At 39.7% G+C, this 26,741-nt stretch overlaps 1 long non-coding RNA gene across 1 annotated transcript; it reads left to right on the top strand.

The window, feature by feature from the left end:
* The first annotated feature begins 241 nt into the window (after positions 1 to 241).
* Positions 242 to 26,741, top strand: LOC146397240 (uncharacterized). The gene is made up of 3 exons (XR_014822576.1): positions 242 to 459; positions 1,170 to 1,204; positions 25,333 to 26,741. It is a non-coding gene; the product is annotated as an uncharacterized LOC146397240 (long non-coding RNA).

Raw genomic sequence — 26,741 nt, 5'->3', positions numbered from 1 at the left:
CCGTTCAGCCAAAATTACTTTTTGGTGATTTTTTTTCCTGCCTTTATGAGCCAGTGGCCCTGAACAGAAGACTAGTTTCCAAACCCTCAGCTCTGGAGGTTTGCATTTCAAAAGACCGTTCAGTGGCCGGCTAGACACCCGGTGGGTGAGTGGGTTTGCAATCTGCCTGTCTTTTTACTTCCACTGGCAAAAGGAGGACAGGGTGTTGACCTCAAGTTGGCCCTGATCCACCGTGCGTTTCAAAACAGATTAGGAGACACTTTGTACAAGCCCTTGCTGCTTGTTGGGTGTCCTTCCCAGAGCCTTAGGTGGAACTAGAGATGAGCTCTATGAATTATTAATGCTGACCTGAACTGGGGCTTTCAATAATTCCTGCCCCAGTCTCTTCTCTGGGGGAAAAATCACTTTCCAGGGCCAGACAAAAAGCAGTCCTTCAAGAAGTGGTCACTGACAAATTAGGTGAGAAATTCAGGGGCAAAATTCAAGTTGATTTGGTTTTTTTTTAGGTCACTGTTTTTCCTTCTGAATAGGTGTATGTAAATCTTTTTTGATTTTTTGCCCCCTTTCTGGCAGCTGGGGGTGATTTCTTATGAGGTGTTTGGTGTGGTATCATTAATAGCTTTAGTTGCTGTGGTCAAATAACAGCTTTACTTGAGTGGTATGGAATTTTATGTCCTAAAGCACTTTTTTTTTTTTTTTTTAAGGTAACAGTATCTTAGAAGTTGCGGAAGTATCTATCTCTCCTTTAAAAATTTTTAAAAATTGAAGATAGTGTTTTGTTTTGTTTTGTTTTGTTTTTTGTCTTTTGTCTTTTTAGGGCTGCACTCATGACATATGGAAGTTTCCAGGCTAGGGATCTAATCGGAGCTACAGCTACTGGCCTACACCACAGCCACACCAACGCCAGATCCAAGCCGGTCTGTGACCTATACCACAGCTTATGGCAACACTGGATCCTTAACCCACCGAGTGAAGCCAGGGATTGAAACCACAACCTCATGGTTCCTAGTCGGATTTGTTTCTGCTGTGCCACGATGGGAACTCCATTATTTTTTAAAATTTTTAAATTTTTTATAGATGGTTTGTAATGTTGTGTTAGCTTCTGGCGTACAACAAAAAGATTCACATATATATATTCTTTTTCCGATTCAGATTCTTTTCCATTATAGGTTATTACAAGATATTGAATATACTTCCCTGTGCTGTAAGTAAGTCCTTGTTATTTATCTATTGTATATATAGTAGTGCGTTTCTGTTAATCCCAAACTCCTAATTTTTCTCTCCCCACTTCTCCCCTTTTGTAACCATAAATTTGTTTTTTCTCTGTGAGTCTGTTTCTGTTTTATAACAAAGTTCATTTGTATCATTTTTTTAGATTGCACATGTGAGTGGTATCATATGGTATTTGTCTTTCTCTGTCTGACTTACTTCACTTGGTATGAATATCTCTAGGTCCATCCATATTGCTGCAAATGGCACGGTTTCATTCTAAAGTGCTAGAAACATGCATGTGTGCGTGTGTGTCACACACAAAACTCTGGCTTACTAGACTTTTTAATTTCAAGTGCTTTCAAGTACTTGCTTTGTGTTGCCGACTTTTGATGAATTCTGCCCCCGCTCTTTCCGGCCAGGCCCACCCTCCAGCGTCTTGGACAAACTGTTTCTTCCTTCTGCAACCCACTGCCCTTGCTCCTTCCTTGCTCAGTGAATTCTCGCCAAGCACTATGACACCTGGCAGTGAAAGAAGAAATAATCAACTGCAGCTGAGAAATGTTCCCCAGGGATATCTGCAATCCTAAAATTTCAGCCTTGTGTCAGGGAGAGAAATGAACGGACTGCTTGCAGGAAGAAGTTTCCCGTTCCAATCCAAAAAAAAAATATAAACAGAGAGTACACGGTAAAGGATTAGGGGAAAATAGGATCATAAAGCTTTTTAAAATATTATCCGCCCAGGAATCCAAAGTCTTGTGGTTTAAAAGGACCTTCAGGGGTCATTTAGCTCAATGGAACCTAAATTATTTTAGACAAGTGGTTGTCTATATCTGATTTTAAGTGGTTTCCAGAGAAAAATTCCACAGCTTCCTTGGTGACCATTCCAGTCCATGATAATAGTGATGGAAATGAGGATAGTTTACTCTGAGATGTCTGATGGCATTACTGTCGATTAATAAAGAACCAATAGGCAGGATTGCACTGTTCCCATCTGGGTTTTTCTAAGTTTATTCCTCTTTTCTCACCTTCTCATGTTAGCTTTCACTTTATAGCCTTGACAGTCCAAAGGCTCTTTCTTCCTGGTTCCTAACCCAGTCCTTTTGCTATATTTTAAGCTGGTTACTTTTTGTTTGGGCCTTAGGGGAGAGGAGGCTAGCTGGCCCCTTTCTGCTCTGGGTTATCTTTCCTAGACTAAGAAGTTGTCATTGTTGTTTCAGATGTGTCTATCGTTTGTTCTTTACTGCATACTCAGTATGGATGCTGTTGTTACTGGAAATCACCTCAAAAAATTAAGGCAAAGCTGCTCCTGAACTTGCCACATTGATGGTTCAAACATTTCATTTTTAGGGGCTTCCTTCTAGTACTTGTCCATATGCATATATAGTTTTTAAAATAGTTTTTATTAGCTATACCTTAATGTTCAGTTTTTTAAAAAATTAACCTTTTCTGTTAAACATTTATCTTTTCCTCAGAACTATTTTATAAATCAGTGCATACAAGTCCGGTATTGGTATTCCATAAGTACATAAATATTCTCTTCTTATTCTCTTCTTGCTGGGCATTTAAATAAATCCCTCACTTTTTTTTTTTTTTTTTTTTTTTTTGCTTTATAGGGCTGTATCCATGGCATATGGAAGTTTCCAGGCTAGGGGTTGAGTCAGAGCTGCAGCTGCTGCTAGCCTATGCCACAGCCACAGCAATGCCAGATCCGAGCCACATCTGCAACCTACACTGCAGCTTGTGGCAATACCGGCTCCTTAACCCACTGAGAGGGGGTAGGGAACTCTCCAATTTTTTTTTATTTTATGGCTGCACCTGTGGCATATGGAAGTTCCTGGGCTAGGGGTTGAATTGGAACTGCAGCTGCTGGCTTATGCCACAGTCACAGCAACTCCAGATCTGAGCCATGCCTACAACCTATGCCACCGCTTATGGCAACACTGGATCTTAACATACTGAGCAAAGCCAGAGATTGAACCCACATCCTCACAGACACTATGTTGTGTTTTTAATCTGCAGAGCCACAATGGGAAGTCCATAATTTCCAATTTTTAAAGACAAAAAAGTTTGTTTCAGAGCAAATAGAAGTTCCTAGCAACCCCAAAGGGAGGCAGCTGGGCAGAGGTACAAAGAAGAGCACCTCTGGAGTCCCTGAGGCTCAGACCCACAGGCCACTAGTGCCATAGGGGGATGCTGGTCCTACAAAGCTTCACTCCAGGCCACCCTGGAAATGCTGTGTGGGGCTGATAGTAAAGGTGTGATTCCCAGTCCACTGGTGCTATCCAATACCTAGGAGATGGTAGCACGGGCTTTTCCATAGACAAAAGCCAACTTTTTAAAAAAGAAATAGGTTGGCATAACTCTTTCTGCTTTGGATAAAGAACAAGAAAAATTTCTGAGCTCAGAAATATTAAAAGAGATTATGCAGCACTGAAGCCCTCTGGGAAAGAGGCCAGCCTTGAGACCAAGGTATGAAAAATGCTGAGCCTGGAGGCAAATAATAAAAAAATTAAAAAGGTTCCTCCTTGGGGTTAAGACAGATTGAGCAATAAAAGAATGGAGGCCAGAGACACCTACATGTCCAAGATGAGAACTGGGAGGGCCCATCACAGAATGCTAGTCACTGGAAGGTGAATCAGAGCCATTCAGTCCCAAGTGCGCTATGGTTATGTTAGGGGGTAAAAAGCAGGTGATGATAGCACAGAGGAAAGTGTGCATGGGCATGCCATCGCCAGGAAAGCAGAAGGCTACTTTCACAAGAGGCTGAAGGACAGGAAAAAAAAAAACAAACTCAATGCACTCAATGAACATAAAAAAACAAGATAAAAAGATTGAGGACTTGAAAGCCAGAGTTCTCAAAGTTTTTTGGTGTCTTACAAATTGAGGATCCTAAATGGCTTTTGGCTCTGTGGGTTATATATATCCACTGATGTTTACTGCATCATAATTTAAAATGGGCAAATTTTGAGAAGAGGATTGATTCCTTGTTGTATTATCATAATAATTATATAATTATTTGCTATTTATTATTATAAACCATAACACTTTAAAATAAATAATACATTTTGATGAAAAATTTTCATTTTCTTCCCCAAATAACAAAAAATTAGTGAGAAGACTGGCATTATTTTACAGATTTGTAAAATTTTTTCAGTCTGACTTAATGGAAGATAGCTGGGTTCTTATGCCTACTTCTGCACTCAATACATTGCAGTATATGGTTGTAATTCAGATAGAGTAAGAAAATTCTGTCTTAACACAAAAGGAGGAGTACATTAACAGTCTTGGTAGGTAACTGTAGGTATTCTTTGTTACTATACTTTGTTTATCATAGGGTATTTGTGATATGGAATCTAATAGCATATCAATGAAATTTCAATAATCTGCTACATTAAAATTCATTGGTCTATCTTCCACTTTAAACAGATCTTTTACTTATGCATAATTTTGTAATATCATGTATTTGCCTCTTGAAATACATTGGCTTACTGAGTTATTTAAATCTTCTAAATGTTGACATACTTCATTATAAAATGTAAAAATACGTTAATAACATAGCTGATTTAATTAGAAAAGGCTTTAAGTATTGAGAAGCTGACTGATACAATTTTTTCCAAAATTCTAATATTCATTTGAAAAACTGAATTTTATTATTGGCAAAAATACTGTCAGTTGTTTTCCTTGAAATGACAGGCTGATTGTGTTTATTTTCAAGAGCATGTCTGCCAAATACCTAAATCTATGTAGTTAGTCATTTTCTCTTCCAATGACAGTTTTTGTTTTTCTAGGAAAAAGTGGCTAGTTGAGCTTGTAACTCAATTGCACACATGCTTTCCCTCCAGATAAACATCATATTCAGTACAAAGCAGAAGTGTTTCTTTTCTTTCTTTTTTTTTTCATTTTTGGCCACCCCTCAGCATACAGAGTACCCAGGCCAAGTATCAGATCCAAGCAGCAGTTGGAACCTACACTGTAGCTGGATCCTTTAACATACTTATGCTAGGCTAGGGATCAAACCTGTGAACTGGTGCTACAGAGATGCCATCAATCCCATTGTACCATAGTGGGAACCTCCAATGTTTTGGTTTTTCATAAGAAGTAGAAGTGTTTCATGTGCACATTCTATTTTGTTGTTCAAGATATTAGCACAACATATATCAAAGTGTCAAGCTTTAATCAAATTAGCAGGGTTTTTTTTTCTTGCTTGTTTTTCATCAAGAATGTTTTGAAGTAGAGTTGCTTTTTTTTTCTTCCCAAGCTGATACTGCAAGGTGAATACAATGACTACTAGTACGATTTGGCGCCTCTGCTGTGATTCTACTAAAATGTCACTAGCTTTATTAATCATTGCTTTTGCACTCAGTGAAAATGTCAATTGTGAAAAAGGAAGTAGTGTCTTAATATTATTAGGAAAATATTTTTGGCTCACAGATTCCCCTAAAAGAGTCTTGAGGACTTTCCTAAAGTCCACAGACCACACTTTGAGAACCACTGCTCAAAGCATGCATAGAAAAAGTTCTATATAAGAAGGTATGTCAGACTAAAACTCTAAATGTCTGCTAAGTATGGCAGGTTTGGCTGATGTCCTTGGAAAAGGTAACATGGGTGAATGTCAGCAAGGAAAAGGACATAATGAGAGAATGAAAAATTGGACATCACTTAAATGAGCAGTCAATATGACCTTTGAAAAAACTAATCAATGCCATCAAGCTAAATGCTTTCTTATAAACCCTTTTAGAAGGAAGTAACCAATATATATTTAACTAGATGAGGAAGATAAAACAATTCCAACAGATTATATTGCAACTATCCAAACAAACAAAAATATATGGCTGGAATCAGAAAATGAAAAGATTAACAGGTTCAAGACTTTAGCAAAAGCTTAAAGACCAAGCTACATCAAGACAAGGCTAAGAAATATCTCAGGAAATTGCTTTATATAGAGAGACAAATTACTTAAAAACTGAGGAGAAAAGCTTCAAAGCAGATTAAAAGAAAAAACAAAAACATGATCTGTGTCAAGAAGATCTGGATGCCAAAATGAAGCAAAAAACAAAAACCAAACCACAAAACAAGCCCATGCTCTAGAAGAAGAAATGAAAAGAGGAGTTCCCATGTGGCTCAGCGGATTATGAACAGGACTGGTAACCATGAGGGTATGATCCCTGGCCTTGATCAGTGGGTTAAAGACCCACCATTGATGGAAGCTGTGGTATAGTTCCCAAATGTGCTCAGATTTGGCATTGCTATGCCCGTGGTATAGGCTTGCAGCTGCAGCTCTGGTTCAAACCCTAGTCTGGGAATTTCCATCTGGTTCAGGTATGGACTTTAAAAAAACAGAAAAAGAAATTAAAGGATTTATATGTCCTTTGAAAAGCCAGCTCATGGCTCTTGGTTTCAAAAAATACACATGAAGACCAAAATCAATGCAGAAGATATAACATCTGAGATTTTAGAAAAGGAGCCACACAAGATGTTGATGATCCAAGTAGAGCATTTGGCAGAGGCCCAGGAATACCAGGGAACCCTCTGGATCATTAGACCCTCAAGATAAGAGGTGTGTCCCATCAAGCTGGGTGGTCTAGGGATTCAGGATTCAGTGTTACCCTACTTCGCCAGATGTCCCCAGACATAATGTCCATGGGATCTAGAGCCCAGGATGACAGTGTCCACCAGGCCATCTATATCCTGGTCCAGCTCTTCCTTCACACTTACAGAGTTTCCCTTTCTGCTTCAGACACTGGTCCTTTCTGCGTCAGCGAGACTTTAAGCTTTAATGGACCCTCTTTTGAGATAGCAATTGGTCCACATCTTAAAAAATGACATCTGTTGGACCTATCCTGAAGTTGTCTTTTTGGGCTGCACCTATGGCAAATGGAAGTTCTCAGGCTAGGGGTCAAATTGGAGCTACAGCTGCCAGCCACAGCCATAGCAACGTGGGATCCAAGCCTCATTTGTGACCTACACCACAGTTTGCAGCAACACTGGATCCTTAACCCAATCAAATCCACATCTTTATGGATATTAGTCAGGTTCGTTTCTGCTGAGCCACAATGAGAACTCCCTGAAGGTGCTTTTAATCCACCTGTATCACTAGAAAGTGAAGCTGATGCAGGCCCTTTTCTTCAACTCCATCACCCAGTTGAATGCTCCATGCTGGGAAGGGATCCATTTGGTATTCATGAAAGAGAACCTTACCTATCTCACTGCCCTCCAAAAACCTATATTAAGCCCTGAGATTACTTCCCACAGGGCATTTTCCTGGCTCTTCATTCTACAGCAGTGCTGAGGAATATCTGCACACCAAGGCGTTTCCTTGTGATTCTTGCCCAAGTGTAATTGTCAAGGTGTCAGTTTCTTAGGACTGAGTCAGACTTCCAGGGAGTCTCCTGAAAGGCCAGACCAGGGCTACTGTATTAATATTCTTTCCGTCGCTCTTCTAAAGACATTTTGAATTTTTTCATTTAATAGCTGTTGTTTATGTGACTGTATATTTGTTCAAATTGAAGCTGAATGGAATTATCACTCTTTGGGTAGTATTTTCTAAGTAGTGGAGTGGTTTTATAAATTAGAATCTTATGAATGAATTATTTCCATTGTATTGTACGCTGTGGGTAAAAGATTTGATTTTTTTTATTTTTTAAATTTATTTATTATTTTTTTGCTTTTTAGGGCTGCACCCTTGGCATATGGAGGTTCCCAGGCTAGGGGTCCAATTGGAGTTACAGCTGCTGGCCTACACCACAGCCACAGCAACGCCAGATCTGAGCCACATCTGCTACCTACACCAGAGGCCATGGCAACACCAGATACTTAACCCACTGAGCGAAGTCAGGGATTGAACCCACAACCTCATGGTTCCTAGTCAGATTTGTTTCCGCTGCACCATGACAGGAACTCCTAGAAGATTTGATTTTGATTTGATTAACTAGTCCACCATAACATAAGCTAGAATACGCATTATGTATGAGCAACTGCACACATTTAAAACTTCAAAGCCTGTTTTTCTCTGCTGAGAACTTGGTTTCCTATTATAGCATTGAGAAAAATGTGAGGGTTGTTTGAAGTTTACTGAAATTTTCATTGGGATTAAGTTAAAAAGAAGCAAATAAATGAATCAAGTAATGTCTCAAAATGCCTTTTTGTTTCAGAGCTACAGCTGGGGTGAAAGAAATTAAGTGTCCATGCAACTATCTAAAGAGAGGTACCAGACCACCCATGTGGTCCTTCCTAAAGGGAGCTCCAAAGAACCAATTCCGCCCCCAGTAGCCCATCACTCACCTCAATTATACATGTGTGGGAGGGCAGAGGAATTAGTGGTCTTAGTAGGGAGACTTTCTCTGGGGAGAGCTGAAGGGGTGCTATGTCCCCCCACCCCCGAAAAAAAAAAAAGGCAGCCAGAGGCTAGTTACAGCTTCCCTTGAGGTCAGGGCACTGAGAGGGCAGGAGCAAGGGGCACTTTCAACTGTCTTTGGAAAAACAGAGATCCTTGGAAGGTTACTGGGCTTGTGTTGATTTTAAAGCATCCTGCCCACGGGATCTGCAAAGTGCTAACCCAGAAGCAAGAGTCTGTGCTTTATTGGAACAATGTAGTGGTAAGCCCCCAACTGGAGTTCACCCCCAAATAGACTAAAGAGAAAGGGTTACTAGTATTAAGGCACCTGCCTCCCCCACAGAGGGCTCTGACCCCAGATTTACATCAGTCAAGAAAGACTATTCACCACCACCCTTGATCTTTCCTCTCTTCTCTTGCCTGCATCCTGAGCAGGGAAGAAAGCTAAATAAACCCCAACTAAAAAAGCTCTCCCCTCCACTGCCTCCCAATCTATATTGCAGGTTTCTAAGCTCAGATTAGATGGAGAGTTTTAAATTAAAAGGGACTGAATTTTTAATTCAGATTTTATTAAACAATTTAATACCCTCAAATAAGACTGTTATTTATTTTTAATACTTTAAAGTGATTGAAAGGGCTATAGGATCGGCTTCAAATAACATTTATTTGAGAAACAGAAATGTTAAGGAAGATATTTCCATATTTTACTCCTACCTTGGAATGGTAAATATACTTATTATGATAGTAATGAATAACTTCAGGCATGGACCTTTATTCTTTTTTGGAGTAATTCCCTTAAGATAAATGCCCAGATGTGTAATAATTTTGGTCAAAAGCTGTGAATATAATTATGGCTTCGGATAAGCAATACTAAGCTGACAAACTACAAATTTACCAACATAAACTGCTGCTGGCAACAGAGGAAAAAAATCAATTTCATGCCAAATTTCATTGTACCATTGTCACCCTTGTGGGAAGATGTCCCAAGTCAGGATAACAATAATACCGTGTTAGAAAGTATAAGAGAACCCAGAACTCCGAGTATTCTCTTTACCCATGACTATATACCTAGGGAAAAAAATACAAATATTTATACAGATTTGGTTTTGTAAAAACAAAAATGTGATTATACAGCCCATATTTATATTTACTTTGCTGTTAGTATTTTCCTATATCAATATACGAAGTTCTATCTTATTCTGTTGATGGATGTACCAGATTCTTTTAACAAAACAATATGTTAGAAATTTTGTTATCTGTCATAATGTTGGGGAAATATTAGAAAATAATATGGAATATTAGGGAACATGTTAGGGGAAAAGTCACATTAAATTTTTCATAACTAATTAATTGATTTTTTATAAACACTGTAGTCTTTTTTCCATTCCTGCCTCTTTCCTTCCTTTATGATTGCATTCTATATTATACATTATTTTCAAGGTACTGTGTTTTGCTCTGCAGCATTCATTCAGTACATAGATATTGTATGTGTAAGCTACAGTATAATATTGAATGAAACAAACATAGCATCTGCCTTCTGGAGGAGTTTCCACCCTAATGGAATTCTCTTTCACTTTCTACTTTGCCTTCTAAATGTAAGCTTAATACTTAAACCCAAAATTCACAGTGTATCCTTTGTGGATCAGGAAAATAAGTTCTCTAAGGACCACAGAGCTTGTGGACCAGGCATAGAGTTTTCTAACTTAATCCAACACTATAATTCAGAGGGTCTAGAATCTAAGGAATCTGTGGACCACATATATTTCATGGAATCTTCCATCAATATGTCTTGTGCAACAGAACTTCCTAAGAGAATAGGATAGCAGGGAGTCTGAAAGTATACTTCATGGTGAGTGTAGGTATTCCACATTACTAATCTACAGCACATAAGGGTTCTTTAAAAGGCTCTGTAATCTGTCAAGCACTGTGCTAGGAATTGGTTGTAGAGAGGTGAATCAGATATATTCCTACTTCAGAATGCTCACAGTCTCAAAAAGAACCAAGATTTGTGCACAAACAGCTCTAAGAAGAGATGCCAAATATCAAGGTCCATTAAAAAAGTCCAGATAAAGTGCAATTCATTCATTTGACAAATAGATATATCCTCTAGTATTTTCCAGGGTCTATACCAAGTATTGGTGATACAAGTTGCTTAATACAAGGTAGTTTACCAACAAAATTTTAGAAAATGAAAAAGTGCCATTAACAAAAGCATAAACGTATCAAATGCCCATTAGTAAAATTAATAAAAGATGTGAAAGATCTTTACAAATATTGCAGAGAGAAATGAAAAGACATGGATAAGTGGAAGGACATACCATGTTCATGGATTGGAAGATTCAATATTGTTAAGATATCAGTGTGGAGTTCCCGTCGTGGCAGGTGGTTAATGAATCCGACTAGGAACCATGAGGTTGTGGGTTCGGTCCCTGCCCTTGCTCAGTGGGTTAAGGATCCTGCATTGCCGTGAGCTGTGGTGTAGTTACAGACACGGCTCAGATCCCACGTTGCTGTGGCTCTGGCATAGGCCGGGGGCTACAGCTCCGATTAGACCCCTAGCCTGGGAACCTCCATATACCACAGGAGCAGCCCAAGGAACGGCAAAAAAGACAAAAAAAAAAAAAAAAAAAGGATATCAATGTTCAGCAAACTGATCTGTAAATTTAAGGCAATCCCAATTAAAAGTATGCTAGTACTAAACATATTAAGTTGTATGCATTAAATATTAACATTTTTAGTATGTAAAAAACCAACTGCATTAGAAACTTTTTTGGTGAAAATTGATAAACTGATTCTAAAATTATATGGAAGTGCAAGAAACTTAGAGAGCTGCAGGAGGCAGAATGATCCCCAAAGATATACACACCTTTATCCCTAGAAACTATGAATATGCTCTTATATGTCAAAAAGGACTTTAAAATAGGGAGATTATCCTGGATTACCTGGATGGGCCAGATTGAATCTACTGAGCCCTCAAAGCAGAGAACCTTATTTTTTAAATTTTTTAATTTTACTTTTTTATAATTATTTTTATTTTTTACATTATAGCTGATTTACAATATTCTGTCAATTTCTACTGTACAGCAATGGAACCCAGTCACACATACATGTATACATTCTTTTTTCTCACATTATCATGCTCCATTATAAGTGACTACATATAGTTCCCAGTGCTATACAGCAGGATCTCATTGCTTAGCCATCCCAAAGGCAATAGTTTGCATTTATTAACACCAAATTCCCAGTCCATCTCACGCCCAGCACTGCCCTGCCATGGCACCCACAAGTCTCCATGAGTTTCTTTTCTGTGGAAAGTTTCATTTGTGCCATATATTAGATTCCAGATATGAATGATATCATATGGTATTTGTCTTCCTCTTTCTGACTTACTTCGCTTAATATGAGTCTCCAGTTCCATTCAAGTTGCTGTGAGTGGCATTATTTTGTTCTTTTTCATGGCTGAGTAGTATTCCATTGTGTATATATACCACTTCTTAATCTAATCATCTGTCAATGGACATTTAGGTTGTTTCCACATCTTGGCCATTGTGAAAGGTGCTGCAATGATCATGTGTCTTTTTTCAAGGAAAGTTTTGTCTGGATATATGCCCAAGAATGGGATTGCTGGGTCATATGGTAGTTCTATGTATAGTTTTCTAAGGTACCTCCATACTGTTTTCCATAGTGGTTGTACCAATTTACATTCCCACCAACAGTGCAGGAGGGTTCCCTTTTCTTCACACCCCCTCCAGCATTTGTTATTTGTGGAACATATTAATGATGGCCATTCTGTTGGTGTGAGGTGGTACCTCATGGTAGTTTTGAATTGCATTTCTTTAATAATCAGTGATGTTGAGCATTTTTTCATGTGTTTGTTGGCCATCTGTATATCTTCTTTGGAGAAATGTCTATTCAGGTCTTTTGCCCATTTTTTAATTAGGTTGTTGGCTTTTTTGCTGTTGAGTTGCATAAGTTGTTTGTATACTTTAGAAATTAAGCCTTTGTCAGTTGCATCATTTGAAACTATTTTCTCCCATTCTGTAACATGCCTTGTTGTTTTCTTTATGGTTTCCTTTGCTGTGCAAAAGCTTGTCAGTGTGATTAGGTCTTATTGGTTTATTTTTGCTTTTATTTCTGTTCCCTTGGGAGTCTGACCTGAGAAAACATTTATAAGGTTGATGTTAGAGCATGTTTTGCTTATGTTCCCTTCTAGGAGTTTGATGGTGTCTTATGTTTGTCTTTCAGCCATTTTGAGTTTATTTTTGTGCATAGTGTGAGGGCGTGTTCTAGTTTCACTGATCTGCATGCAGCTGTCTAGTTTTCCCAGCACTGCTTGCTAAAAAGACTGTCTTTTCCCCATTTTCTATTCTTGCCTCCTTTGTCGAAGATTAACTGACCATAGATGTCTGGTTCATCTCTGGGTGCTCTATTCTATTCCATTGATCTGTATGTCTGTTTTGGTACCAGTTCCACACTGTCTTGATTACTATGGCTTTGTAATATTGCCTGCAGTCTGGGAGACTTGGTTTTTGTTCCTAAGGATTGCTTTGGCAATTCTGGGTTTTTTGAGGTTACATATAAATTTTTGGGTTGTTTGTTCTTGTTCTGTGAAAAATGTCATGGGTAATTTGATAGAGACTGCATTGAATCTGTAGATTGCTTTGGACAGTATGGCCATTTTTACAATATTAATTTTTCCAACCCAGGAGCATGGAATATCTTTCCATTTCTTTGAATCATCTGTAATTGCCTTGATGAATGTTTTATATCGCTCAGCAAATAAGTCTTTCACTTCCTTGGCTTCCTTGGTCAGGTTTATTCCCAGGTATTTGATTTTTTGGGGTGTGCTTTTAAGAGGTATTGTATTTTTGTATTCCCTTTCTAATATTTCATTGTTAGTATACAGAAATGCAACTGATTTCTGAATGTTAATCTTATATCCTGCTACTTTGCTGAATTCGTTGATTACTTCAAGTAGTTTTTGGATTGAGTACTGAGGGTTTTCTATTTATACTATCATGTCATTGCATAAAGTGACAATTTTGCCTCCTCTCTTGCAATTTGGATACCTTTTATTTCTTTTGTCTGATGGCTCTGGCTATGAATTCCAATACTATGCTGAATAACAGTGGTGAGAGTGGGCATCCTTTTTGTTCCATATTTTAGTGGGAAGGCTTTCAGCTTTTCTCCATTGAGTATTATGTTGGCTGTGGGTCTGAAATAATTGGCTTTTATTATGTTAAGGTATGTTCCCTGTGTACCCACTTTGGTAAGAATTTTTATCATGAATGGATATTAGACTTTGTAAAATGCTTTTCCTGCATCTATTGAGATGATCATGTGGTTTTTTAACTTTTCTTTTGTAAATGTGGATATGATGTTGATTGATTTGCATATGTTGAACCAACCTTGTGAACCTGGGATGAATCCCACTTGATCGTGGTGTATGAACTTTTTTATACGTTGTTGGATTTTGTTGGCTAAAATGTGGTTGAGAATTTTTGCATCTATATTCATCAAACATATTGGCCTATGGTTTTGTTTTTTGATGTTATCTTTGTCTGGTTTTGTTATTACAGTAATGGTGGCATTGTAGAATGTCTTTGGGAGTGTTTCTTCTTCTTCAACATTTTGGAAAAGTTTAAGGAGGATGGGTATAAGTTCCTCTTTGCATGTTTGGTAGAATTCACCTGTGAAGCCATCTGGTCCTGGACTTTTATTTGTAGGGAGTGTTTTTTTTTTAATTACATATTCAATTTCATTTCTAGTGATTGGTCTGTTCAGTTGATCTATTTCTTCTTGATTCAGTTTTGGTCCACTGCAAGTCTCTAGAAAGTTGTCCATTTCTTCTAAGTCGTCCTATTCGTTGGCATACAATTGTTCATAGTACTCTCCTGTGGTCTTTTTGTATTTCTGCAGTATCCATTGTGATTTCTGATTTTTCATTTCATATTTTGTTTATTTGGGTTTTTTCTCTCCACTTCTTGGTGAGCCTGGCCAGAGGTTTGTCAATTTTGTTTACCTTTTCAAAGAACAAGCTCTTGGTTTTATTGATTTTTTCTACTGCTTTTTTGAATCTCTATTTTACTGATTTCCTCTCTGATCTTTATCATTTCCTTCCTTCTGATGACTTTAGGTTTTATTTGTTCTTCTTTTTCTAATTCATTTAGGTGGTAGGTTTAGTTGCTGATTTGAGGTTTTTCTTCTTTTTTGAGGAAGGCCTGTATTGGTATGGATTTCCCTCTGAGCACTGCTTTTGTGGCATCCCATAGATTTTGTGTTGTTGTGTCTTATCATTTCTCTCGAGGTATTTTTTAATTTCCTTCTTGATTTCCTCATTGACCCATTGGTTTTTTTAGTGGCATGATGTTTAGTCTCCACGTAGTCTCATTTCTTTTCCTGTGGTTGATTTCCAGTTTCATGCTATCATGGTCAGAGAAGATACTTGAAATAATTTCTACACTCTTAAATTTGTTGAGGTTCGCTTTGTGCCCCGGAATGTGATCGATCCTTGAGAATGTTCCATGTGCACTTGGGAAGAAAGTATACTCTGATTTTTTTGGATGTAATTTCCTGAAAATTTCTATTGTGCCATTTAGGATCTCTGTTGCCTTACTGACTTTTTGTCTAGAGGATCTGTCCATTGATGTGAGTGGGGTGTTAAAGTCTCCTACTATGATTGTATTCAATCAATTTCTTCTTTGATGTCTGTTTGTATTTGTCATAGGTATCTGCATGCTCATGTATTATGGGCCTATATATTGATGATTATAATATCCTCTTCTTGAGTGGATCCTCTTACCATTAAATAGTGTCCTTCTTTGTCTTTCTTTATGGCCTTAATTTTAAGGTCTATTTTGTCTAAGTACTGCAACTCCTCCTTTCTTGTCTTGTCTGTGGCATGAAATATCTTTTCTCATCACCTCACTTTCAATCTATGTGTGTCCTTTGCCCTAAGGTGAGTCTCTTGCAGACAGCAGATTGTAGGTTTTTGCTTTTTTATCCAATATGCCACTTTGTGTCTTTTGACTGGAGCATTCAGTCCACTGACATTTAAGTTGATTATTGATAGATATGTACTTACTGCCATCTTAAACCTTGTTTTCCAGTTTTTCTATGTTTCTCCTTTCTTTTTTGGTTGGATGATTTCCCTTTATTTTATGCTTGTGTCCTCTTCTTTTTAATTTTTGTGAAAGTAATGTTTGGTTTTGATTTGTGGTTGCCCTGTTTTTTAAGTATGTTAACCCATTCCTGTATCTGCTTGGTTTAGCCTGATAGTCATATAGGCTCAAATGCATTATTAAAAACAAAAGGATCTATATTTTTTTACTTTACTTCCCCACATTCTATGATTTTGAAGTCCTTTTTTAACATCTTCATCTTGTCCTTGTGTTTTTCATCACTTTTACTGTAGTTTCCCCCCCCCCCCATTTTTAGATCTATATGCTGGCTTATTTAAGTGATTGCTTTCCAATTGTGGTTTCCTCCATCCTATTTTTTATTTCTTTTTCTTTTTTTTATTTAGAGAAGCCCTTTCAGTATTTCTTTTAGAATGGGTTTAGTATTGCTGTACTCTTTTAGCTTTTGTTTGTTGGAGAAATTCTTCATTTCTCCTTCTATTTTAAATGATATTCTTGTGGAGAGGGTGTTCTAGGCTGCGAATTTTTGCCTTTGAATATATCTTTCCACTCCCATCTGGCCTGTAGTGTTTCTGTAGAGAAATCCGCTGATAGCCTGATGGGGGTTCCCTTATAATTAACACTTTGTTTTTCTCTTGCTGCCTTTAGAATCCTCTCTTTATCTTTAACTTTTGCCATTTTTGTTATAATATGTCTTGGTGTGTTTCTATTTGGGTTCAACTTGTTTGGGACACTCTGTGCTTCCTGTATCTTGATATCAATTTCCTTTAGATTTGGAAAGTTTTCAGACATAATTTCTTCAAATATGTTTTCAATCCCTTTTTCTTTTTCTTCTCCTTCTGGAATTCCTATTATGCATAGATTAGCCCACTTTATATTATTCCATAGATTTCTTATATTGCTTTCATGTTTTTTCTTTTTTTCGTCTTTTTGCTGTTTCTAGGTCTGCTTCCCACGGCATATGGAGGTTCCCAGGCTAGGGGTCTAATTGGAGCCGTAGCCACCAGCCTACACCAGAGCCACAGCAACACGGGATCTGAGCTGCATCTGTGACCCACACCACAGCCCACAGCAAGGCCCACTGAGCAAGGCCAGGGATCGAACCCGCAACCTCATGGTTCCTAGTTGAATTTGTTAACCACTGTGCCACGACGGAAACTCCTCATTTGGTTTTCTGTCTGCTGTCCTGATTGGGTGATTTCCATTATTCTATCTTCCAAGTCACTAATTCGTTCCTATGCATTATTCAGTCTGCCCTTTAGTGCCTTTAGCTCAGTTTGCATCTCTGCAAATCAATTTTCTAATTTATCTATGTTCCTCCTTATGTTTTCTAGTTCCTTTCTAAAGGAATCTGCATTACTGTTCATATCTGCCCTTAATCCCTTCATATTCAGCCTTAATTCCTTCAGTATTTTCACTAGCTCCCTTTCAAACTCAATATCTATCAGACTGCAGAGGTCTGTTTCATTGTTTGCTGCTTCAAGTGAATTCTCCTCTTCCTTTAACTGGGAATGATTTCTGAGCTTCTTCATCTTGCTTATGTTTTTCTTTCTCTGTGAGTTTAGGGAAGCCAAACTGTAGTCTTGGAGGGCTACCTCAATGCAAGAGAACCCTTTTGTATTTTATGGGGGGTTACTATTTATTTTTGGTGTGGGGATTTGGATATTGCTGTCTCTTTCTTTGGTGTGAGCAGGCTGTTATCCCCATGGTGCTGAGCATGTTTCCAGGGAGAAGGAGGTAATGGGTACTGCTCATAGTCAGTGACTGGTTGCTGGGCTCTTAAGAGCAGTGAGGACCTACAGGAAGGTGGTGCAGGCTACTCCTAGTTGCAGGGCCCTGGAAAGTTGTAATGAGACTTGGGCAGATTTATAAGGTGCCCAGAGCATTTGGCATTGGCAGCGGCAGTGTGTGTGAGTTCTTGGGGGACTGAGAGCAACAACAGGTAGTGTTTGATTGCAAGGCCCTCCTCTGAGGTGGGGCTGCAAGTGGTTCCTGTTCACAGACTCCTAGTGGCAGCTGACCACGCCCACCTCTGGAGTCAGAAATAACTGTGGTGGTCTGCCCCTACCACCTATAGACCATGCAAGAAATACCCTGTCCCACTTAGCCCACACAGGAGGTGCTCCATCAGCTGCTCCAAGTTGCAGGATCTTGGGAAGGGACAGTGATTGAGTGTTTAGTCACTGCCCAGATATTTGGCAGTGGCAGTAGCAGTGTGGGTGGATTTCCAGGGGAGTAAGAGCATCAATGTGTGGTGCTCGGTTACAGTACCCTTTTTTTTTTTGCCAACCACTGAGGTGACTGGGGTCACAGGTGGAGTCCACTCACAGGCCCCCAGTGGTGGTAGGCCATGCCTCCCTCCAGCCTCCAAGATGACTGCCATGGTCCATCCCTGCTGCATGTAAATCACAAAAGAGGCGCCTTGCCTGCACTTAGCCCCCTCACTGCCAGAGGTGCCCAGCCACCTGTAGCCCACACAAGAAGCGCCCAGTCTCCTGTAGCCAGAGCATGTGGCTTCTGGCCACCCATAGCCTGTGCCAGCACACCACCCTCTGAGAGCCTGGGCAAGTGTACAGGGAGTTTCCTAAGGCGCTCTTACCCTCCTGCTCTCGCCCTCCCAACAATGGTGCCTTGCTTCTCCTGTGGGCCCAGACGTCCTCCCAGGTTTCCTCTGCCATGGTGTTCCACGCCCCAGCCTATAGCAGATGGCTCCCACCCGTGGCACACTGCTCCTTATTCCCTCAGGGTGTCCCCCACACAGCTAACCCTAGTCCCCTTCCTGGAACTGACCTCCAGAGCCTAAGTCTCAGCACCCAGCCCCCTGCCCAAGTGTCTCAGGCTGTGGTGTCGGGGGAAGTGGTGCAGATGGTCCACGTGGCTCTCACTCTACTTCACCCTCCTCAGTCCAGCTGCTGTGTTCTTTTTGGCAACTTTGAGGTCCCTCCATCTTGGCTGATCTCCTCGGTTAGGTGGCTTCCCAGGATATGGGTTCCCTTTCTCTTTCACAGCCCCCTCTCAGGAACGCTAGACCCATCCTGATTCCTTTTCTCTCTCTCTTTTTTCTTTTGTTCTACACAGTTATGCCAAAAGTTTCTTGCCCTTTTTGGATGTTTAAGTTCTTGTGCCAGCATTCAGTAGATGTTCTATGTGAGTCATTTTACCTCTAGATGTGTTTTTTTGATGAGAAGGTGCGTGTGACATCTTACTCCTCTGCCATCTTGATATTTCCCCAGTGTTATTTCCAGAGAACTCTCTTTAGCTTGAGGAAGAAGAGATGCAGCAAGGAAATCAGAGAATTTAAAATAGAAGGAGTCACCAGGTCATTGCTGGTTAGGAGATGGAGGGGACAATAGGACAGGGATGCAGGTGGCTTAAAGAGGTGACAGAGGCTCCCAGTTAAAATCCAGCAAGACCTCAGCCTTCTAGCTGCAAAGAACTGAATTCAGCCAACAACCTCAATGAGTTTTAAAGATTATTTGTGAGGTTCCAAATAAAAGCCTAGGCTGGGTGATACCTTGGTTCTGGCCTTGGGAGACTCAGAGCAGAGGCACCAGCTGAGACACCCTCTGTTATACAGAACTGTAAGACAAGATATTTGTGGTTGTTATGACAGCAACTGAAAACTACATAATACCAAAGGCAATCTAAATACAACTGGAGGACTTATGCTCCTGAAATCAAAGTTCGTATCTTCTTGGAATCTACACGTTAATGCAATGAGATGTCAAGGTTGGGAGGATACTGCATTTTTCAAAAATTGTCACAAGTCATGTTGGGTGCTTGCTGAATAGGGCACTTCACAGTTTGGTCTCATGGTCATCTCCGTGGGCACAGCTCATTTCCACCTTGCCAGTGTCATTGTTCCACATAGGCTATCTTTCTCCTGTTGTCCTCCCCAAATTCCATTAATGGTTCTAGATTATATGCTCTATAAAAAGCAATAGCACAAAGAAGAACAAAATAAAATTTCCTTGACTATTTTGGACCACACTGATCACATTCTTTCTTGGACTCATGAAATTCATAATCAGAGCCATAGAGTTTAGCACTAAATTATTCTGTTTCATTAGTATTAATGCAATCATTATATTTTGTGGTAGCCCCTCAGCCCATGCCCTCATTTATAGGAACTATTCTCATCTCTACCACATAGCTCCAGAAGAAAGAATGGCTTTTGGAGCCACGTTTGTGTCATATGACCCTTTCCTTCTCTGGCTACAACTCATTGGACAGGATCTGAGCTGATTTAATTCTCTGGAGAATTTGAACTAAGTACCACACAGACAACATATGATAGTCTGTTACTTAATGGTCTCCAATGCATCGCAGCTCTGGAATAAGTGAAGTAAGTATCCATGCCCTGTCTAGCCCCCTCCCTTTGAATCTTGGCTTTAATCAAAAGAATGCAGGAGAAATGAAGCTGAGTTAGTTTTACTGCAATGACCATGTGTTCATGTTTATAATTAGAAAATACATTAAAATATTAAATGGAGCTAATGGCATCATGGGTTGAGATGAAAATTAAATAAGCTTATGTTCACAAAGTGCCTTGCCTAGTGCTTGATACATGCCTGATACTTAATAGGGGCATAATAAATGCAATTGTATTTCCCAAGGAAATACTTTGAGACTGATGACTTTCTGAAACTTTCTTCAAGTAGTGATGGTTAATATAATATTACTTATATGTGGAATCTCAAATGTGACACAAATGAACTTATCAATGAAACAGAAACAGACTCACAGACATAGAGAACAGACTGCTGGTTATCAAGGGGGAGGGATGGAGTGGCAGTTTGGGGTTAGCAGATGCAAAGTATTATACAGAGAAAGGATGAACAACAAGGTCCTACTGTAGAGCACAGGGAACTAGATTCAATATCCTGTGATCAAACATAATGGAAAAGAATATGAAAAAGAATACACACACACACATATATGTAAGACTGAATCACTAGAAACTAACACAATATTGTACACTATACTTAAATAAGATAAAGTTTTTTAAAAGTAGTGATGGTTATTGAATGTCCAAATCCTTCAGATTAAATATGGTTCATACACGAAGACTGTCCAGGAATAGGATGGTTTCTGTGGCTCCAGAGGAAAAATGCAAAAAAAAAAAAAAAGGCAGAAAGAGACAATAGCTCCAAGCCTGAGCTGTATGATGAGCATGATGAACTAGCTGAGTTAACCAGTTTATAGCTCATGAGTGAACCCATGATAAGCTTCAAACACTGTTCATGGAAGGCTCTTTGCCTTCCTGACCAACGTGAGAGAACAAGGTCTTGCCTCTCTTGCCTCTTTTTTCTTTTCTTTTTCTTTCTTCCTTTCTTCCTTCCTTCCTTCCTTCCTTCCTTCCTTCCTTTCTTTCTTTCTTTCTTTCTTTCTTTCTTTCTTTCTTTCTTTCTTTCTTTCTTTCTTTCTTTCTTTCTTTCTTTCTTTTTAGGGTCTCACCTGCAGTATATGGAAGTTCCCAGGCTAGGGGTCGAATCAGAGTTTCAGCTTCTGACATACACGACAGCCACAGCAACGCCAGATCTGAGCTGTGTCTGCTACACACCACAGCTCACGGCAATGCTGGATCCTTAACCCACTGAACGAGACCAGGGATTAAACTCACATCCTCATGGACACTGGTCGGGTCATCACCACTGAGCCACAACGGGAATTCCGTCTTGCCTTTCTTAAGAAACAACCATGGAACCAAAGTTCAGTGTGTCCCAAGACCTGTTGTGTACCTTCTGCTATCTGGTGGAGTTTTCCATGATAATGACATATCACATATATGTGTTATATATAGTATTTATTATACTATATGGAATTATACTTACTATGTGGCTGAGGTCACCATGGTGAGTACCTAATGTGTACCAGCCTGTTTCATCCTCCCCATCTCCTTTATGATGTGGGTACTATTAATATTCTCATTTATAGGTGAGGAAACTGAATTAGGGATGGTTAAATCACTTTGTGACAACTAATTAGGAGCAGGGCTTGGACTGGACCCATACACAAAGTTGAAAGTAGAATTTTGTGTTTTTAGCCACACTTTTATTAAAGGGGTTAACCACAGGATGAGACATTTCAGGGTACAAATCTTTTTGGTTTCACAAATGACAGGTAATTAAAAAACCATCACATAATCCAGCTTTGTTAGATTCGGTCCACTGAAAAGAACTATGTCTATGAATTTCTCCCCTTCACTTTGTGGTATTTTTCTGACATCTAGGATGTGAGAGTCAAGGATGTAGTGGGCCGTTTTCCAGGTGTATCTTTGGGCTGAAAGTGGCTCTTCTGGGCAGCTTCCCAGGCTCTAAGATGGGCTCCATCCTTTCTGGTTCCTGCACTTGAATGCCTCCCTCCTTTAATTTCTTTTCCAGGGGAGGTCCAGCTATGGTAACTTCCACAAACTGCTTTCTTTAGTTCTTATTTTGATTCACTAAACTATAGGTATTGCTTCGTGATATCTTGTTTAATTTCTTTTATTCATACCCTTTCCTCTACTGCCTGACTTCCCTGTTTTTCTGTTGGTCAGTTTTTGACATTTTGAACATTAATATTCATAATATACACATCTAATTTATATAATATGAACCTTGAAGAAATGGGCTATTTATCACACTTGACTTAACCAAGATTCTATTTTTCCTACAATTGCCTGCCCTACGCATTGAGATCTGAAGACTTGCACTGTGTTTTCTGCAAAGTCATGCTTCCTGAAGTCATCTGGGGCTTTCTGTATCCTTTGGTAGTTCAGTTCTCCATAGGCAGAATTTGGGCACCAAAAGAGATGCCTTTTCTCAGACATCAGGCAAATAAGTATTTTCCTAACATGTTTGCTCACAGAATCGAACCTAATCTCAAAATCCCATAGCTGTGTCCTAAGATCCCCGATGACTTAAACTTGGATTTAGTGAGAAATTAATCAATTTCTGCCTCAAAGGTTTCTGTTAGTTATAAGATTAAGGGGCTGCACTGAAGCTTCTAATTGATAAACAGCAGTAACACATACACAGACATAGCCCTCTCTGTGGAGCTCTGAGCTGTTGGAGAGCATGATGGGCTTGCAGGATTGGTACAGGTATGCTGGCTTCACCTTTCAGGAAAGGACACTCTTAACTTGTAGGTAGGTGTCTAAGGTTGGGGTCCCTGAGACAGAGATTTGGGCACATGTGACTCATGATGGGGTGCTCTTCCAGAATAAACTGTTGGGGAGCAGAGGAAAGGGATGGGAAGGGGAACAAGTGGAATAAGGCAGTGGTCTCAGGAAATAGTCTTGCCTGGCCTAGGCCTGAGGGGCTCTGGAGCATAATTAGTACTACAGGGTTGTCTCACCGGGAAGCAAGGGACTGGCTTTTTTAAAACCCCTTTTCAGTTACCTGTTACTGTCCCCCTCCTCCCTCAACCTCCCAATGTCCGAGTGTCTCCTAACCCGCTGACAGTCTTCAGCTGAGTACAAGTCTCTGGCAAGATGGGCCATTGCTCAGATGGGCCACTGACTTCTGCATTTTCAGCAGCTGGGGGATGGCACACCAGCTAGCAAAGGGTGTTGGTTGGTTTGCTTCCTGGCTGGATGACATCTGACAGCTGTGTCTTCACGTGGCAGAGAGAGAGGGAGGGCAAGCTCTCTCATGGGCCCCACCCTCATGAACTATCTAACCTAATTACCTCCCAAAGTCCTCACCCTCTAATAACATCTCATTGAGGTTCAGTGCTTCAACATAGGAATTGGGCAGGGGACACATATAGTCCATAACAGCAGGAAGATATAAGAAAATAAGAAAGGAAAGAGTTGGCACCAATGGATGTCTGCCTCATAGGGTATAACTATGGCACATGGCCACATTCAGCTACAAGAGTGGCTGAGAAAATGAGCTTTTGGCATTTCTGGTCTTGACAGTAGAGGTACACAGCAGACCATGAGGTTAAAAGTCGAGGCTGGGCCAGATCCCCTGCAGTATCTGCTACAGAGCCTTTGTCAGTGTTATCTTCTGAGGAAAATATCTGCTGATGACTCGGGTGGACAGTGTGCTAGTTTCCTTAGAAAAGGGTAAGAGACACTACTGAGCTTTGGGGAGCTTTCTGTCCAGGGAGGGAAATAGGTCAGTAGGTCAACATCTATTCAATGTGACAAAGGCTGTGGGAAAGACCTGGCTTTGCCACACTGTCCACTATAACAGGAGACACAAAGGATGCACATGGTCTGAGAGGGCAGTTGGATTCACATATGATGGAACAATATTCTTGGTGTCTAATGTGACTGTAGGTGAAGAATAGAAGGGAACTGAAGATAAGCCCTCACTGAAGATTTGGAGAATGGGTGATGGTTAGACGCTAAGTTTAATTTGAACATATAGAGTCTCAAGTGCTCTTATGGGACATTTGGCAGGAGGTGTCCCGTATGCAGCTGGAAAACTGATGGTTAAAATCAATTCAGCTTTCACTCTGAGTCAAGCACTATGAGCCAAGCTCTTCACATTTACAAGCTCTCTTAACTCTCGTAACTCACCGATCCCCATTATAGCACCCCTGTTTTACAGAGGAGGAAACTGAGGCTTAGGAAACTTAACTAACTCATCTAAGGTGACGCAGTCAGTGAATGATGACACCCAGATTTGAGCCCAAAGAGTGTGATTTAAGTCTCTGCTCTTAACCCTTGATTTTTTTTTTTTTTGGCTACACCCACAGCATATGGAAGTTCCTGGGCCAGAGACTGAATCTGAGCCACAGCTGTGACCTATACCATAGCTGTGGCAATGCCAGATCCTTAACCCACTGCACGAGGCCAGGGATCAAAACTGCACTGCCGCAAAGACAATGCTTCTTCCTTAACTCACTTCAGCACAGTGGGAATTCCAACCCTTGATTAATTCAGCAAATATTTCCTGAGCATCTATGATGTGTCAGGCACTATTCAAGGTGTAGAAGGAACAGTGCATAAGACACAAAATTTTTTTTGTGGCACTTAGCTTTTAGCGTAAACAAAAAAATACAATATTGTATAATAAGTAAATCTTATTACATACATAATAATGGATCTTAAAAATGTAAACATTTTACAGATCACATTTAGTAATAATGTAACTATGTAACAACAAGTCTTTAGGTTTAATGAAATTGCTGCTACCTTTGGAGCATCCTGCCTTGTGTGAACTGAGGCCCAGCATGGGGCTGAGGTAGAAGACCTGTCCTGAGGCTGATGCAGGGGTGGGTAGTGACACTGCTGTGATGGGACTACACTGTAGACACCTGGATGAGCCATGTTTCCAGAAGGAAAAGCCTGGCTGGGCAGTGCTGGTTTTGATCAGAGCTTTGTCATGGGAGGATTAGAGGTAAATATACATAATACAACCAAGGAATGAGGGCACCAGGGCAGGACAAGCCAAGATTGAAGCTCAGACAGTAAAATGGCAGATCTGGTGACATAAATACACTGCTACACATGGAATGGGTGGACCACAAAGGCCTACTGTAGAGCACAGGGAAATCTCCTCAATATTCTGTAATGATCTACATGGGAAAAGAATCTGAAAAAGAGTGGATATGAATAGGTATAACTGAATCACTTTGCTGTTACTTGAAACTAACACAATATTGTAAGTCAACTAACTATAAGCCAATAAAATGTTTTTTTTTCAATGGCAGATCTGGGACAAAACTCAGCTGTTTTCCCTGAAACTTAGCATGCAGCTGAAGATATGCAGGGGGGTCTGAGTAAGTCTGAAACCATCTACCTCTTTCTGTTTCCTTTCCAACCTCAGGGTCATGGTCAGAGATAAAACTTTAAATCGGAGGCTCTGTTTTGTTAATTAAATGGGGTTGGATCTCATTTTAGATTTTAGAGAGCCAGTTTGTAGAATCATACAGTAAATTCTGTTAAATAGGGATGCTATATCTTTTGGTTGAAGAAAAGGAATCATAAACTATTGTATATATAAAAAAAATAACTCAGCTAGAGAGGTCTATGCCCATAACACTTTGTTTTTAGGGATAAGCTTTGTTCAGGAAATTAAGGAAATTATTTAAATCATGCACTAATCTTACTATCAAAATAGGAGCAAGTAGAAGAATTAAAGGGGCAAAAAGGAAAATAGCTGATTAAGTGAAAAATGGAGAAGTTCCTTTAGCAGAATATGACTGAGATCTTAGCACATGGTCTAGGCAGACATGAAATGGAAAATGAGATCTTGAATGCTGCATCAGATGTACCTAAGAGTGAATAGGAGAAGCACATCCATCTAATCCCCTTCCTAATGAAGGGATTGCTGTACAGCTGCTGTAAGATCCGAAAAGGTCACTGATCTTAGAGGGGAGAGGTGACTAATTTCCCTGGAGGTCCCTGGCTTTAGGAAATGATTCAGGGGTGCCTCTATAAAACTGAAGATAGAGATTCCTTAAAAAACTGAAAATAGAACTACCATAGGATCCAGAAATCCTGCTCCTGGGCATCTATCTAGAGAGAACCATAATTTGAAAAGATACATGTACTGCAATGTTCACGGCAGCACTGTTTACAATAGTCAAGATGTGGAAGCTACCTAAAAGTCTATTGACAGAGGACTGGATAATGATAATGTGGTACATACATACCATGGAATGTTAGCCATAAAAAATGAAACCTTGCCATTTGTAGCAATATGGATGGGCCTAGAGATTATCATACTAAGTGAAGTTAGTCAGACAAAGACAGATATCATATGATATACCTTACATGTGGAATCTTAAAAAGGGATACAAATGAACTTATTTGCAGAGCAGAAACAGACTCACAAACTTTGGAAACAAACTTATGGTTATCAAAGGGGACAGGTGGGGGGGTGGACTGGGGATTTGGAATTGGCACATGCACACTGAGGGATATGGAATGACTAGACAACAGGAACCTGCTGTATAGCACAGGGAACTCTACCCAATATTCTGTGATGACCTATAGGGGAAAAGAATCTGAAAAAGAATGGATGTTAGTATATACGTAACAGAATCACTGTTGTAAAGCAGAAATTATCACAACATTGTAAATCAAAAAAAAAAAACTTTAAAAAAGAAAAAAAAAG

The sequence above is a fragment of the Sus scrofa genome, chromosome 13 (assembly GCF_054392235.1).
Source record: "Sus scrofa isolate SSC_HxYL_T2T_F1_AM1 chromosome 13, Sscrofa_HxYL_maternal_Yorkshire_Landrace_v2.0, whole genome shotgun sequence".
NCBI lineage: Eukaryota > Metazoa > Chordata > Mammalia > Artiodactyla > Suidae > Sus > Sus scrofa.
The sequence above is the reverse complement of the archived record's forward strand: the minus strand, read 5'-3'. Positions and strand labels throughout refer to the sequence as shown.